General features: G+C 48.1%; 1 protein-coding gene across 2 annotated transcripts in view; it reads right to left on the bottom strand.

The window, feature by feature from the left end:
* The window catches only part of LOC146830144 (uncharacterized), a 75,922-nt gene that overhangs the window by 44,299 nt on the left and 18,405 nt on the right, over positions 1-13,218 (bottom strand). The window contains exon 1 of one of the 2 annotated variants that reach the window (XM_085604392.1): positions 9,916-10,052. The exons of the other annotated variant lie outside the window; for it this stretch is intronic. The gene's annotated coding sequence lies outside the window, so the exon portion shown is untranslated. Of the gene's footprint in view, positions 1-9,915; positions 10,053-13,218 lie in introns of those variants that run through there. 2 annotated transcript variants of the gene reach the window in all.

Consider the following 13,218-nt stretch of genomic DNA (forward strand, 5'->3'; position numbering starts at 1 on the left):
AAGGGTCATTTTTCACTCCAAAACCACGTTGCGTTTTGCGCCGTTTCCTGTCGCGGGCACTAGGCCGACCCGCACAAGTGAGGTACCATTTTTCTCGTAGGACTTTGGGGAACGCGGGGTGGGTGGAAATTTGTGGATCCACGCAGATTCCAGAACTTTCCATCACAGAAATGTGGGGAAAATGTGTTTTTTTTGTCAATTTTTTACGTTTGCAAGGGATTCTGGGTAACAGACCATGGTGGGAGGCAGTCAAGTCACCCCATCCTGGATTCCCCTGGGTGTCTAGTTTTCAGAAATGTATAGGTTTGCTAGGTTTCCCTAGGTGCCGGCAGGGCTAGGGTACAAAATCTACAGCTAGTCACTTTGCCAAAAAAAGGGTCATTTTTCACTCCAAAACCACGTTGCGTTTTGCGCCGTTTCCTGTCGCGGGCACTAGGCCAACCCGCACAAGTGAGGTACCATTTTTCTCGTAGGACTTTGGGGAACGCGGGGTGGGTAGAAATTTGTGGATCCACGCAGATTCCAGAACTTCCCATCACAGAAATGTGGGGAAAATGTGTTTTTTTTGTCAATTTTTTACGTTTGCAAGGGATTCTGGGTAACAGACCATGGTGGGAGGCAGTCAAGTCACCCCATCCTGGATTCCCCTGGGTGTCTAGTTTTCAAAAATGTATAGGTTTGCTAGGTTTCCCTAGGTGCCGGCAGGGCTAGGGTACAAAATCTACAGCTAGTCACTTTGCCAAAAAAAGGGTCATTTTTCACTCCAAAACCACGTTGCGTTTTGCGCCGTTTCCTGTCGCGGGCACTAGGCCGACCCGCACAAGTGAGGTACCATTTTTCTCGTAGGACTTTGGGGAACGCGGGGTGGGTGGAAATTTGTGGATCCACGCAGATTCCAGAACTTTCCATCACAGAAATGTGGGGAAAATGTGTTTTTTTTGTCAATTTTTTACGTTTGCTAGGGATTCTGGGTAACAGACCATGGTGGGAGGCAGTCAAGTCACCCCATCCTGGATTCCCCTGGGTATCTAGTTTTCAGAAATGTATAGGTTTGCTAGGTTTCCCTAGGTGCCGGCAGGGCTAGGGTACAAAATCTACAGCTAGTCACTTTGCCAAAAAAAGGGTCATTTTTCACTCCAAAACCACGTTGCGTTTTGCGCCGTTTCCTGTCGCGGGCACTAGGCCGACCCGCACAAGTGAGGTACCATTTTTCTCGTAGGACTTTGGGGAACGCGGGGTGGGTGGAAATTTGTGGATCCACGCAGATTCCAGAACTTTCCATCACAGAAATGTGGGGAAAATGTGTTTTTTTTGTCAATTTTTTACGTTTGCAAGGGATTCTGGGTAACAGACCATGGTGGGAGGCAGTCAAGTCACCCCATCCTGGATTCCCCTGGGTGTCTAGTTTTCAGAAATGTATAGGTTTGCTAGGTTTCCCTAGGTGCCGGCAGGGCTAGGGTACAAAATCTACAGCTAGTCACTTTGCCAAAAAAAGGGTCATTTTTCACTCCAAAACCACGTTGCGTTTTGCGCCGTTTCCTGTCGCGGGCACTAGGCCGACCCGCACAAGTGAGGTACCATTTTTCTCGTAGGACTTTGGGGAACGCGGGGTTGGTGGAAATTTGTGGATCCACGCAGATTCCAGAACTTTCCATCACAGAAATGTGGGGAAAATGTGTTTTTTTTGTCAATTGTTTACGTTTGCAAGGGATTCTGGGTAACAGACCATGGTGGGAGGCAGTCAAGTCACCCCATCCTGGATTCCCCTGGGTGTCTAGTTTTCAGAAATGTATAGGTTTGCTAGGTTTCCCTAGGTGCCGGCAGGGCTAGGGTACAAAATCTACAGCTAGTCACTTTGCCAAAAAAAGGGTCATTTTTCACTCCAAAACCACGTTGCGTTTTGCGCCGTTTCCTGTCGCGGGCACTAGGCCGACCCGCACAAGTGAGGTACCATTTTTCTCGTAGGACTTTGGGGAACGCGGGGTGGGTGGAAATTTGTGGATCCACGCAGATTCCAGAACTTTCCATCACAGAAATGTGGGGAAAATGTGTTTTTTTTGTCAATTTTTTACGTTTGCAAGGGATTCTGGGTAACAGACCATGGTGGGAGGCAGCCAAGTCACCCCATCCTGGATTCCCCTGGGTGTCTAGTTTTCAGAAATGTATAGGTTTGCTAGGTTTCCCTAGGTGCCGGCAGGGCTAGGGTACAAAATCTACAGCTAGTCACTTTGCCAAAAAAAGGGTCATTTTTCACTCCAAAACCACGTTGCGTTTTGCGCCGTTTCCTGTCGCGGGCACTAGGCCGACCCGCACAAGTGAGGTACCATTTTTCTCGTAGGACTTTGGGGAACGCGGGGTGGGTGGAAATTTGTGGATCCACGCAGATTCCAGAACTTTCCATCACAGAAATGTGGGGAAAATGTGTTTTTTTTGTCAATTTTTTACGTTTGCAAGGGATTCTGGGTAACAGACCATGGTGGGAGGCAGTCAAGTCACCCCATCCTGGATTCCCCTGGGTGTCTAGTTTTCAGAAATGTATAGGTTTGCTAGGTTTCCCTAGGTGCCGGCAGGGCTAGGGTACAAAATCTACAGCTAGTCACTTTGCCAAAAAAAGGGTCATTTTTCACTCCAAAACCATGTTGCGTTTTGCGCCGTTTCCTGTCGCGGGCACTAGGCCGACCCGCACAAGTGAGGTACCATTTTTCTCGTAGGACTTTGGGGAACGCGGGGTGGGTGGAAATTTGTGGATCCACGCAGATTCCAGAACTTTCCATCACAGAAATGTGGGGAAAATGTGTTTTTTTTGTCAATTTTTTACGTTTGCAAGGGATTCTGGGTAACAGACCATGGTGGGAGGCAGTCAAGTCACCCCATCCTGGATTCCCCTGGGTGTCTAGTTTTCAGAAATGTATAGGTTTGCTAGGTTTCCCTAGGTGCCGGCAGGGCTAGGGTACAAAATCTACAGCTAGTCACTTTGCCAAAAAAAGGGTCATTTTTCACTCCAAAACCACGTTGCGTTTTGCGCCGTTTCCTGTCGCGGGCACTAGGCCGACCCGCACAAGTGAGGTACCATTTTTCTCGTAGGACTTTGGGGAACGCGGGGTGGGTGGAAATTTGTGGATCCACGCAGATTCCAGAACTTTCCATCACAGAAATGTGGGGAAAATGTGTTTTTTTTGTCAATTTTTTACGTTTGCAAGGGATTCTGGGTAACAGACCATGGTGGGAGGCAGTCAAGTCACCCCATCCTGGATTCCCCTGGGTGTCTAGTTTTCAGAAATGTATAGGTTTGCTAGGTTTCCCTAGGTGCCGGCAGGGCTAGGGTACAAAATCTACAGCTAGTCACTTTGCCAAAAAAAGGGTCATTTTTCACTCCAAAACCACGTTGCGTTTTGCGCCGTTTCCTGTCGCGGGCACTAGGCCGACCCGCACAAGTGAGGTACCATTTTTCTCGTAGGACTTTGGGGAACGCGGGGTGGGTGGAAATTTGTGGATCCACGCAGATTCCAGAACTTTGCATCACAGAAATGTGGGGAAAATGTGGGTTTTTTTTCAATTTTTTACGTTTGCAAGGGATTCTGGGTAACAGACCATGGTGGGAGGCAGTCAAGTCACCCCATCCTGGATTCCCCTGGGTGTCTAGTTTTCAGAAATGTATAGGTTTGCTAGGTTTCCCTAGGTGCCGGCAGGGCTAGGGTACAAAATCTACAGCTAGTCACTTTGCCAAAAAAAGGGTCATTTTTCACTCCAAAACCACGTTGCGTTTTGCGCCGTTTCCTGTCGCGGGCACTAGGCCGACCCGCACAAGTGAGGTACCATTTTTCTCGTAGGACTTTGGGGAACGCGGGGTGGGTGGAAATTTGTGGATCCACGCAGATTCCAGAACTTTGCATCACAGAAATGTGGGGAAAATGTGGTTTTTTTTTCAATTTTTTACGTTTGCAAGGGATTCTGGGTAACAGACCATGGTGGGAGGCAGTCAAGTCACCCCATCCTGGATTCCCCTGGGTGTCTAGTTTTCAAAAATGTATAGGTTTGCTAGGTTTCCCTAGGTGCCGGCAGGGCTAGGGTTCAAAAACTACAGCTAGACTCTTTGCAAAAAAAGTGTAAATTTTCAGTGTGAAAATGTGGTGTGTTCACCTTAGGTTTTGAGCCACTTCCTGTCGTGGGCACTATGCCTACCCACACAAGTGAGGTACCATTTTTCTCGGGAGACTTAGGGTAGTTCAAATTTGTAAAGCAACTGTTATTACCTGTTGATTTTTGATGCATTTCTCCCTTCCAAATGAAAGACATTGTGTAAAAAAAAAGTCATTTTGAAAAATGACCAATAATTGTCATGCAAATATGAGTATTCCCAATTTCGAAAATGTGCAAATATGCACTGTTTCTGAACTCTGTAATTTGTTCCCATTTCAGAAATACATAGGTGACTTTCATACCGATTTTTCCAAGTATACATTTTCCCACAATAATTGCTATATACCCGGACCAAAAAAAAAAAACATTACAAAATGCTGCTCATTTTTCTACTCTGGGTTCGTTGGGCTCTTGATGAACCTACAAGTCCTATATGTCCACACAACCAGGAAGGTCTACCGGATGTAACGGTACATTGCTTTCAAAGAGATGTCATAATTCGAAGAAGTTACAGGTAAAAACGTTGACTCAAGAGGCTGCTTTTTTCAACAAATTTTTAATTTCTCCTATATTTGCCTGTAAATTTCTATAAAGAAACCTTGATGGATCTACGCAAATGACCCCTTGCTGAATTCAGAATTTTGTCTACTTTTCAAAAATGTATAGCTTTCCAGGATCCATTATTGTTTTGTTACCCTTTTCCACCGTTAACTGGAAGGAGGTTGAAAGCACAAAAAATAGCAAAAATAGGGTATGTCCCAGAAAAATGCCAAAACTGTGTAAAAAATGTTGGTTTTCTAACAAACGTCTGTCATTCCCTAAAAGCTGGAGAAATTGTGATTTCAGCCCCACAAACCCTTTTTTGATACCATTTGCAGAGAAAAACCCAGAAGCTTTCATTTGCAGCCCGTTTTTCACATTTTTCACAAAAAAAAAAAAAAATTGCTGTATTTTGACTAATTTCTGTGACCCCTCTAGGAGAATCCACAAACCCTGGGTACCTTTAGAATCCCCAAGATGTTGGAAGAAAAGGACGCAAATTTGGCGTGGATACCTAATGTGGTCAAAAAGTTACAGGGGCCTAAGCGCGCACTACCTCAAATAGCCCAAAAAGGGCTTAGCACAGGAGGGGAAAAGGCCTAGCAGCGAAGGGGTTAAAAATATATTTTGGTTTAAAAGTACATGAACTTTTTTGTGCATCAGACAGTTTTCAGGCAACCATAAAATGTCAATATAACTCTGGTGATTAATGTTCCTACTGGCAGTTTTGGCTCATCGTAAAGTAGCACAGAGGGTTAATGTGCCTGCTGCAAAGAACTTGTACCATGCAATTCACAGAACTGAGGGGCGTATTTACATGCCCCTATAGCCACCACAACGTCACTTTTCAGGACACTGTAGTGGCGATAGGGTCTTTGCCTTATTCACAAGGCAGTGTTAAGCCACTTAACGTGGTTTAACGCCGCCTTGTAAATAAGGCCCCTTTCACACTATACCTAGCGTGAAGGGGGTGGGCAATGGGTGTTGCGGTGGACGTTCTACCGCAACACCCATTGATCAATCAATCAATCAATCATAGCATTTCTAAAGCGCACTACATACCCGTGAGGGTCTTAAGGCGCTAGGGGGGGATGCTGCTACTGTTCGAAGAGCCAGGTCTTGAAGAGTCTCCTGAAGGTTAGGAGGTCTTCGGTCTGCCGTAGGAGGATGGGGAGGGTGTTCTATGTCTTGGTGGCAAGGTGGGAGAATGATCTGCCGCCGGAGGTCACTCTTCGGTGGCGAGGGCGTGGTCTGCGGAGCGGAGCTGGCGGGCGGGGGTGTAGAAGCCGAGTCGGCTGTTGAGGTACGCTGGTCCGGTGTCGTGGAGTGCTTTGTGTGCGTGGGTGAGGAGCTTGAAGGTTATCCTCTTGTTGATCGGGAGCCAGTGCAGGTCTTTCAGGTGGGGGTGATGTGGCAGCGGCGGGGGATGTCAAGGATCAGGCGTGTGGAGGCGTTCTGGATGCGTTGGAGTCGTTTCATGAGTTTGGCCGGGGCTCCTGCGTAGAGTGCGTTGCATAGTCCCGTCTGCTGCTGACGAGGGCCTGGGTGATCGTCCTACTAGTTTCGGTGGGGATCCACTTGAAGATCCTGCGAAGCATGCGAAGGGTGTGGAAGCAGGAGGAGGAGACGGCGTTGACCTGCTTTGTCATGGACAGTGTTGAGTTGAGGATGACCCCCAGGTTTCGTGCGTGGTTGGTGGGTGTACGGGGTGCTCCTAGTGCCGTCGGCCACCAGGAGTCGTCCCAGGCCGAGGGGGTGGAACCGAGGATGAGGACCTCCGTCTTGTCCGAGTTCAGCTTCAGACGGCTGTTCCTCATCCAGTCAGCGATGGCCTTCATTCCTTCGTGGAGGTTGGTTTTGGCGGTCCTTGGTGAGCGAGAGGATTAGCTGGGTGTCATCGGCGTAGGAGATATTGTTGAGGTCGTGCTGTCGGGCGACGTGGGCGAGTGGTGCCATGTAGGCGTTGAACAGCGTTGGGCTGAGGGATGAGCCTTGGGGTACGCCGCAGATGATATCGGTGGCTTTGGAGCGGAAGGGGGGGAGGTGGACGCTCTGGGTTCTCCCGAAGAGGAAGGAGGTGGTCCAGTCCAGGGCCTTCTCTTGGATTCCGCCGTCGTGGAGGCGTGCTCTTAGTGTGCGGTGGCAGACTGTGTCGAACGCGGATGACAGGTCCAGGAGGATGAGGGCCGCGGTTTCTCCATTGTCGAGCAGGATCCTGATGTCGTCGGTGGCGGCGATGAGTACAGTTTCGGTGCTGTGGTTGCTGCGGACCCCGGACTGGGACGGATCCAGGATGTTGTTCTCTTCGAGGAAGCTGGTCAGTTGTTTGTTGACGGTCTTTTCGATGACCTTCACCGGGAACGGGAGAGGGAGATGGGCCGGAAGTTCTTGAGATCCTTGGGGTCAGCCTTGGGTTTCTTAAGTAAGGCGTTGATCTCTTCGTGCTTCCAGCTCTCCGGGAAGGTCGCTGTCTCAAAGGAGATGTTGAAGGTTTTCCGGAGGTGGGGTGCGATGATGCTGCTGGCTTTATTGAAGATGTGGTGTGGGCAGGGGTCTTCCGGGGATCCGGAGTGGACGGTGTTCATGATTTTGATGGTGTTGTCGTCGTTGATGTTGGTCCAGGTGAGCAGGCGGTTGGTGCGGGTGGTGGTCGTGGGGGCGGGGGTGTCGGTGGTTGCCGGGGTGGTGACGGCATCAAAGCTGTTGTGGATGTCTGCGATCTTGCGATGGAAGAAGGTGGCCAGCGAGTCGCACAGGTCTTGTGACGGTGGGATATCGTTGGTGTTGGAGCTGGGGTTGGAGAGTTCCTTCACTATGCTGAAGAGCTCTTTGCTGTTGTGTGCGTTGTTGTCTATGCGGTCTCTGAAGGCGGTACTTTTGGCGGATCTGATGAGTTGGTGGTGTTGGTGGGTGGTGTTCCTGTGGGCTGAGTAGCTTTCCGGTGTTCTTTTGCGGGTCCAGTTTTTTTCTAGTTTTCGGCAGGTTCGTTTGGAGGCCTGGAGGTCTTCGGTGAACCAGCTGGCTCTCTTGCTGGTGTGGGTGTTGGGGGGCTTCTTGAGCAGGGCGAGGGTGTTGGCGCAGTCGTTGATCCATTGTCTGAGGCTGTGGGCTGCGGCGTCGGGGTTGGTCGGGTCCGCGGGTGGGCTCTGTGCGAGGGTGGCGGTTAGCTGGTCCTCGGTGATTTTGCCTCAGCTGCGACGAGGCATCTGCTGGGTGTGGTGGTGTGTGGTGGATTTCCGGAAGGTGAAGTGGATGCATCGGTGGTCGGTCCAGTGGAGTTCGGTGGTGCGGTCGAAGAACACGTGAGTGCTCGCTGAGAAGATGGGGTCAAGCGTGTGGCCGGCGGAGTGAGTGGGTGTTGTGACGAGTTGTCTGAGTCCGAGGTTGCCGAGGTTGTTGATTAGGGTGGAGGAGTTGGCGTTGTTGTTGTTCTCGAGGTGGAAGTTCAGGTCCCCAAGGAGGATGTAGTCCGTGGAGGCGAGGGCATGTGTGATGATGAAGTCGATGATGGAGTCGCTGAACTGCAGTCGAGGTCCGGGGGGTCTGTAGATGAGGGTGCCTCTGAGGGTGGTGTTGGGGTCGGTGTGGATCTGGAAGTGCAGGTGTTCGGCAGTGTTGAGGGTGTCATCGGCGTGTGTCGAGATTTTGAGAGTGTTCCTGTGGACAATGGCAATTCCTCCTCCTATTCCGTTGGTGCGGTCCTTGCGGGTGATCTTGTAGCCTTCTGGGATGGCAATGGCGATGTCAGGTGCCGAGGAGGGGGTCAGCCAGGTCTCTGTCAGGAAGGCGACATCTGGGGCGTTGGTGTCGAGTAGGTCCCAGAGTTCGACGGCGTGTTTGCGGGTGGAGCGGGTGTTGAGCATGATACATCTGAGGAAGTTGGGTTCCTTTTTGGGCGGGTTGGCGGGCCGGATGCTGGTGAAGCTGCAGTTCCGGCAGGAGAAGGGTCCTTGGGTGCGTTTCGGGGCGGCTGGCAGCAGGTGCGAGATCGTCCGGCGTTGAGTGCGTGGAGAGTGCTGGAGTCGTAGCGGAGGCGGGCGTCGTGGTGTTTGCGGGGGCCAGGGGTCCTGGCGCAGGGCACAGTCCAGGCGCGGACGGGCGCAGATGGGCTTGCCTTAGGCGCGCCTGTGCGGCCTCCATATGAGGGGCTGTGGGAGGGAGGAGCAGCTGGGAGGCGGGAGCGGGGTGGCGAATGGGTTTGGAGGGGGGCGGGGCCGCAGGGGAGCAGCGGTGGGAAACTAAGGGGGGAGCGGGTGGGGGTCACAGAAGGCAAAGGGACAACAAGAGAAGGGGGCACAAGGGAGAAAACGAACACAAAAACACCAACAGTGGGGGCACAAAGAAATAGGCAGAAGAAAAACAAGGCAGGCAGTAGAGAGGCAAAACGAAATAAAAGCAAAGAGCAGGCGGGAACCGGTCAACGGGCAGCAGCGGTGCTCAAGTCACACAGGTGGCTGCGTGGTGGTGAGGGGAGCGACCTGCCATGGTGATGATGACGCTGCCCCATATTTACAAGGAGAGCGTAAATATGGGGCAGCGCCAAACTTAAGACCAGGGAAAACCTGGTCTTAAACAGGTGCAAAAAGGAGAAACCTAGAAACAGCAAAAGGCCACTGATTGTTATGTGCAGGAAGGTGACGCTTCCTGCAGATAAACAATCAATAAAAAAATTATGTTTTGCAACTTCTATGTGTGCTGCATTAAGCAGCACACATACAGTGCAGCCCAGCGTTCCAGAAGTGGCGGAGCGCGGCCTTAAGTCAAGGAAGCAAACGCTGCGCTCCGCCACTACCTAGTAAATATGCCTCTGACTGTGAGTGAACTATGAGTAGCACTATAAAAAAAAAAATGTACGTCAGCGAGAGGCAATGGATAGATGAGGTGCACTGTTGGAGAGGGGTAGTGAGGTAATTCAAGGAGAAGGAGGTTAGGGGGGAGCAGAGAGCCAAAAAAGAATATTGTAACGGCCGCAAACAGCTCTTGAGCTGGGACACTTAGCCCCCTCCACCCGAAGTTCAGGTCTAGTTGCGTCTCTGCACACTACCCCTCTATGGGGACTACACTACACATATCTCTCCAGCAAGTGCATGAACCAGCAGAGTTACCTTGCTGTGGTTGGGTGTTAACCTCACTCGCTTTGAATGGGGTCTATTTTCCATTTTCAGCCCTGGGTGGATGAGTCTTGCACCCGTGTCCTCCTCTTCTATAGATCCCACTAACTCCCAGTGCACCCACCTGTTCTGTGCAGTAAGGTGTTGGATCGGCGTCTGTGTTGTGGGGTCCCCTCTGTTCCCAGCCTGCTCCTAAAGCTGTCTGGTCTGTGGCCCCGCAGCCTGGCCCTCTCTTCAGTCTTAAACACACCTCAACGCCCCCGCCCCAAGCTCACACCCTTCACAATGTCTCTGCAGTTCCTACAAAGCAGGTTTTCCAAGGAAATCACAGGGTGCGGTGACGGAGGCCGGTGTTGTGTAATATCTGGTATTTCAAGGGTATCTCGTACCCCCTGCTCTTTTGCATTTTTCGGAAATGAAACTCAGCCCGGGCGGGTTCAGACAGAAGCAGCCGATCGCCGCTCGGGCTGAGTTAGGGGACACACCATTCAACAGGATGCCAAACTCGGCTATAAATCGCCTGCAACTTGTCCAATATTGCAGCGGACAATAGAGACAGACAGAAAACGCGATAAATACAAAGAACTAAAATAACAATTACATTAATATACATTGTGAAAGTTAGTAAAATGCTTGCAGAAGCATATGGAATCATAACAAAATAAACACAAGGGGAAGAGAATGACACAGAATAGAAACAACGTCAGGGACGAAAATGAGGGGAAACCAATATCAAAACGGGTGGAAGATTAAAGGTTGAAGGTAAAGAAAGGCAATGAGCAAAAGCAAAGTATTAAAACGGGGAAATAAAGTATTTTGTTTTTTGTATAATGAATTTGTTGGCAAACATATAACTTGCAGAGTAAGTGCAATGACAGCACATGTTTGGCTGGGTTCAGGCAGCCTTGTTGGCATTTTACCAGTCAGCCTTATATGTTTGTGTATATGGTAATTGAAGAAGAATTGGCAAAAGCCAATAGGTTTCACCTATGAGAAATTTATTAGCTTTCTCATTGTTTTTCTTACAATTTTTTACATGGCTCAAAGTAAAATTAACAAGCATTTGCAATGCATTAGGGCTCGCATTATTGAAAGTTTGAGTTATTGGCGTTGAAAATTATAATATTTGCTAGTTTTTTTGTTGTTAAAAATATCCCAGCAGTAGCAAATGTAATCAAATAAAATCCACGAAGCAAGAAAAGGGTGCAGTGCCACAGGCTGTAACTAGGTGTCTTTGTGGAGTTGTAAACAGACCTCTATTAGCCATAGAAGGCACTGCACCCTTACTCATGCTACTGCTATAATTTTTAACAAAACATGCAATCGGTCTCTCATTAGTTTGCGTTAGTGCTATTGGCATTGTAAATGGCAATGTCTTTTACCAATGTGTTACGGAGTGTATGTATGTTGGTTGTATTGGATTAGTTAGTTGTGTAATTGTGTGGTGTGGAGTGGATTTGTGTAGCAGAATTATGTGGCATGGCGTACTGTGGAATTATGTGGATAGTAATTATGTGGTATTGAGTGTACTGGAATCGTCTGGAGTGGGATTCTGTGTTATAGAGAGTAATTATGTGAATGGTATTTTGTGTTGTAGTGGAGTTTAATTATGTGGTGCGCTGTTGAATTTTGTGGCATGATGTGGAATTGTGGGGTGTGGATTGGATTTGTGTGGTGTGGATTGGATATATGTGGTCTGTTGTCTAATTGTGTTGGTGAGTTGAATTATGTGGTGTGGATTGGAAATGTGTGGAGTTGAATTGTGTGGATATTTGGTGATGAAAAAGAACAAATAGGTACGAGCTAAGTGCAAGATCTGTGTGTTAAAAAAATATAGAGTTAGAGGTTTTGGCTGTTGTAAATGTAAAGATTTTACCTGTGTGTAATGGATCGGAGTGGATGTATGTGGTGTGTATGGAATTATGTGGGTTCGATTGGAATTGTTAGTTGTGGCACTGTGTGGAATGGATTTGTGTACTGGAATTATTTGGCATGGTGTGCAGTTGTATTATGTGGATAGTAATTTTGACTATTGGAATTATGTGGAGTGAATTGTGTGGAATGGTATTTTGTGTTGTGGATTGTTATGTAGTGAAGTTTAATTATTGATGTGCTGATGAATTTTTTATGATGTTGAATTCTGTGTTGTAAATGTAATATTGTGTTGTGTAGTGGAAGTTTGTTGTGGAGTGGAATAATGTGATTTGGTGTTGAATTATGTGGTGTGGAATGGATTTGTATGAGTTGAATAGTGTGGTATGAAACAGTGTGGTGTTGAGTGAAAAGATTTTGAATGGAATTATGTGGCATGGTGTGGAGTGTATTTAGGTGGATTGTTGTTATGTGTCAGGGAGTGTATTTATGTGGGGTGTATTTATGTGTTATTGAGTAGCGTGGAATTAAATGGAGTTGAATTATGTGGTGTTGAGTTGTATTACGTGGATTGTAATTATGTTGTGTGGAATTGTGTGGCACTGAATTGTGTGTTGTGGAATTGTGTTGAATTATGTGACATTGAATGCTTGTTGTCTATCTACAGCACTGCTGAGTACATGTAAAAAAGCCTTCCCTTTAAAAACAGTGAAAACTTTGCTTAAAAGCTTTAGAAAAGCTGTGTCAACGTTCCTACAATTTCTGGAAAGAAAGCTGCCCTGTTAACAGTTCCTGAGTGAGCAGAAACATTTTTTTTAAATTCCTATAAAGGAGGATTCCTTTTGTGGAAACATGTGGGTCATGGTTGTCTGCTTATAACAAATAGCCCAGATGTCTTGGTTACATTTAATATGGCCTGTTTAGTGTCTCTGAGGTCCCTTGGATTTTGAATTATATTGTAGATGCTTTAGAAAATAAAGAGATTAAAAAGGAATTTTTTTACAAAAGCAGCACACTATCCCATATTAAAGAAAAAAAGCCTTTGAAGACATCACAAATAATGTTTATGATAGTGCAGACAATGGCAATGAGATGATTGTGCAGGGAATGCGCTGGTTCCGAACTACATTTTTGGTGATCTGTTGGTTCTTGGGTTGTAGCACCAAACACTCACTTCCAAGGGCCCAGGACTGGATTTTGCACCGCTTGGCAGAGCAGGACTCTCAGCAGAGGAGCCTAGGTGCTGGTAGCAAGATGCAGGTGAAGTCTTTGATATCCCTGAGACTTCAGAAACAGGAGACAATCCCAAATAAGCCCTTGGAGATCCTTTAGAGACGCAAGATATAGAGAGTAAAGTCCAGCCCTCTCACTCCAAGGCAAGGAGCAGCAGACAGCAAGCCAACACCGCAAAGCAAGCAGCAAAGTGGAAGTCCCTCCTGGAGGCACAACATCTCTTCTCCCTGGCAGAATGTTCTCAGTCCAGAAGTGTTCTGAATATATGGTGTCAGCAGTCCAGTACTTATACCCATTTTAGTCTTTGAAGTAGGGATACTTG

The sequence above is a fragment of the Triturus cristatus genome, chromosome 5_1 (genome assembly GCF_964204655.1).
Source record: "Triturus cristatus chromosome 5_1, aTriCri1.1, whole genome shotgun sequence".
NCBI classification, from domain to species: Eukaryota; Metazoa; Chordata; class Amphibia; order Caudata; family Salamandridae; genus Triturus; species Triturus cristatus.